The sequence below is a fragment of the Myotis davidii genome, unplaced genomic scaffold (genome assembly GCF_000327345.1).
Source record: "Myotis davidii unplaced genomic scaffold, ASM32734v1 scaffold93, whole genome shotgun sequence".
Taxonomy (NCBI): domain Eukaryota; kingdom Metazoa; phylum Chordata; class Mammalia; order Chiroptera; family Vespertilionidae; genus Myotis; species Myotis davidii.
This window is the reverse complement of record NW_006292095.1, coordinates 3,236,115-3,239,849: the sequence shown is the minus strand read 5'-3', so window position 1 is coordinate 3,239,849 and position 3,735 is coordinate 3,236,115. Positions and strand designations below refer to the sequence as shown.

At 46.8% G+C, this 3,735-nt stretch overlaps 1 pseudogene; it reads left to right on the top strand.

Moving 5' to 3' along the window:
* Positions 1-291: 291 nt before the first annotated feature.
* On the top strand, positions 292-2,989 carry LOC102756397 (annotated as a pseudogene).
* The last annotated feature ends 746 nt before the right edge of the window (positions 2,990-3,735 follow it).

Genomic DNA, 3,735 nt, shown 5'->3' with positions numbered 1-3,735 from the left:
CAGTACTTATACTTAGTCACTAAAACTGATACTGTGCTTTTGCTAAGACAGACAATTAAGGAACCAAGCATCTGAGCTCTCTAGAGTTAGCAAGCTAGCTCAAACTGATTGTTTTCAAATGTCTGTCTCATGTGTACTTGAACTTAGGCTTTCAACAATTCTGTTGCACAGCAGGTACTAGAGGGCCTGCTTTGTTTCAGGGATTTGTTTCCTAGTTTCTTCTAAACCTAGGCTTTTAGAATCTCTCCTTTTAGAGCTCAGGGACTTCCCACAGTTGGAAGTTCTGTGACCATGTACGTCTGCTTTATGGATAGGCAATATAAGAAAGCAAAACTTTTGAAGCATGAAAAGTGGGCTCATCCCTGGTACTGGAGAGGATTTGACTAATCTGAAGATAATAGAAAATACAAGTGTCTTAAATAAATGAATTAATTTCTATTTTTAAGCAAAACAAAAATAATAATAATAAAAAACTGACACCAGATAAGGAAGACTGATGTAGTATGATTAGGAGGGAGAAAGCCTCCGTCTGTATTTCTGCTTCACAATCTAGAGCATGGCTTCATGATCAAGGTTGATTTGTTGTCCAAGCTGTTTGGCAGAGGTCCAGCCATTATCTCCATGCTTTTGGCAGGAAGAAGGAAAAATAGGGAATGCAAAAAAGCACACTTCCCAGCAGAATCATCTCCCTTTAATGAGCTTTTCTGAAAGGCCCCCAGGGTCACCACTTTATATTTTATTAGTCACCCCTACCTAGCCTTAAGGGAATTTAGTAAAATAATCTTTTTGTTTGTTTCTTTTTTGAGAAGAATATTTTCTCAAAGAAGAACATTCTAGTTCCTTCCAGTCCTATTAGAAAAAAAAGAAGGGTAGAATGGATATTGATTAGGCAATAGTTTGCCCCTTCACTACCCAATGACTGTGAGAACTATGTATAGAATACATCCACCACCTCCCTAAAAGAGTTTATTACAAATTTTTAGGAAATTATTGTATCCAGCTCCATTTTCAGGACATCTGGGTGATGTGAAGTTCTATCATATTTGATATTTCTTCCTTTGAAACGCAAACTCAAAAGCAAGTTATCTTCTCCAAAACAACCATGATGGAGAAGAAATGGGATAACTGCAATAAAAGCAAACACACAAAAAACAGGGAGATATTAGAATAAGTTTAATCAATTTATCAGTCACTGTTTTTAACAATGTTGTTTTTAGATCATGTTTTTGTTGTTTTCACAACATGTTTTTGTTGTTTTTATATCATGTCTTTATTATTGTTATATCATGCTTTATTGTTGATTTATTAATCAATTTATATTCTTTTCATATACATTTTACTAATTTTCTTTCATCTCTGATACTTCTAGTATAGAGAAAAGGCGAATAGTGACATTAATATATTTCTTCTAATTAATTTCCTTTCAATGTGCAGGAATCCATGCACTGGGCAAATCCTAATATATGTAAAAATCCAGGGTCCATAATGACTGAATGGATGACCCGTCCATCCCCCGGCCCTCAGGCTCTGTGGCATCAGCAACTGGTGAGCAGATAAAAGGGAGACCACTTGGTCCCGCCCCCGGCCCACAGGCTCCCATTGATCAGGGGATGGTTAACAGGGAATCATAGTGAGTGGCGTGAGGACTGGCCAGCAGTGGAAGGCAGGCCTCTTGGTCTCTCCTCCTGGCCCTCAGACTCCAATCAATCGGTGGCAGAGGTGGGTTGGAACTGGGGACTAGCTTCCTTAGTAGTCCTGTAGGTTCAATCTCCAAAGACCAGGCCAGGCACCAACGGACCAGCACCTCTGGCAAGATCCCAACAGCGCTGCCTGCCTCCTGGAACTTGGCCTCGGGCACTGTGGCTGCTTCCCCTCCCTAGATGCTCCACAAGGATGAAAGGATACCGCCAGCAGCTCCAGGGGCAACCAGCAGTGACTGACTGCTCTCCTTGTGCTTCCTCCAGGTCACTTGAGCCTGCCCCCGCCTGCCCCGCTCCAGATGAAGTGTGATCACTGCACACAGAAGGAATGTAGTAAAAAAAACAAAAACAGACGACCAAGAGAATGCCACAGTCAATATCTGGACTGCGGCCTTCAGCATCCTGGAGAGTCAGAAGGCATTTGGGCGTCAGTACTGCCAGCACCATGAGGAAGAGCCTAGGCTACCCATGCTGACCTCCGCCTGCTGGGTCCGATATGCAGAGCGTGTGCTGGGTCACCAATCACCCCCCACTTCTGCAGGCCAAGTCTCCGCAGCAGATCATGGGCTGTCTGGTGAAGGATTATTTCACCAGACGGCAGAACCTGTCCCCAGACAAGATTTTCCACGTCGTTGTGGCCCGTGTTATGACAAGAAACTGGAGGCCCTTTGAGAAGGATGTTCCCACAGCTTTACATAGTTCCCAGGGGCTGACTGTGTGTTAACCTCGGGTGAAATTGTCCAGATAATGGAGCAAAGTGACCTCGCCTCGAATGACACCACCATGGACACTCTGTTTGGAGACATGAAGGAGAAGGAGGTGAGGCCCCATGAGGGTGCCAGCTCCAATGGGAACCTGGTACACAGCTTCAGGCACATGGCCAAGGAGCTGTTCATTGAGGATGTGGGAGTGCTCACCTTCCGCACCCTGAGGAACAAAGACTTCCAGGAGGTCAGCCTTGAAAGGGATGGAGAGGTTCTGCTATGCTTTGAGGCTGCTCTGGCTTTCAGAACATCCAGAAGTGGTCCTGAAGCTGTAAAGGGGCAAGTTCTCCTGTCACTTTGTGGAGGTTCTGGCCTGCACTGGTCATGCCTAAGTGGCAGGGGCCAGGCCCAGGAGGATGACAGGCATGCAGAAGGGCACTGTTGTGGCAGATGAAAGGCATCTACGCTGCCATCCCGGTGTGGCCCCCCGGAGACCAGCGCCCATGCGCAGGAGCTGTACCAGGAGTGTGGCTGGGGCAGGGAGGCCACTCCCCCTGGGCCCAAGCAGCCCTGCACACCACCTAGCAGGGCCCAGGGCAGCCTGCCAGGACATCAAGTGGTAAAGGTCCAGCCGACGCCTGGCCTGCAGGCCGCCTGAAGAGGGGTGTCAGACACGTGAAGGAAAGGCTTAGTATCTCTGTCATTACTTTGGTTTTCAGAATTTCCTGCTCCCCATCTGTTGGCTCCCTTCCTCTCAGGGGTGCTGTCATCGTCACATGGGTGCAACTGGAACATTGTATCTCGAGAGGATTACCCCAATGTACATATCCTTTGATGATGAAAACTTCCCAAAGAACAAGAATGGAGACAGACTACTGTCCTTTAGGCTTAAAAATACTCCCGAAGTGTCCTGTGAAGAGCTGAGACTTGGTTCTGTCCACACGCCTCAGAGAGATTAGGTGAGGAAATGGCCTGGGTTGGCCCTGACTTTGCCCACTATATGTTACTCTTGAAAGTGTCTTTGCCACAATGTGAATGAATTGTCACCTTTTGGAATAGTGCCTCATAGGAAAGTCTGCATTCCCAACTTTTCTTGAAACAGATCTATGTTCTGCAGCTGTGGTCACCATCCTGAGATCAGGTCCGGTCAACCAGATCTTGTTGCTGGGAATCAGGGGGCACTGGAGTGGAGGCGTTCCCCCGCCCCCTCACTGTGCCCTTTTACATTCAGGGATTGAACTGAACTCACTTTGGGGGAGGCCTGGTAAGGGTGACAGGTGTCACAGATGGAAGGATGGAGAATGGAAAGGAAGCCACCCTGCTTGGTCCCT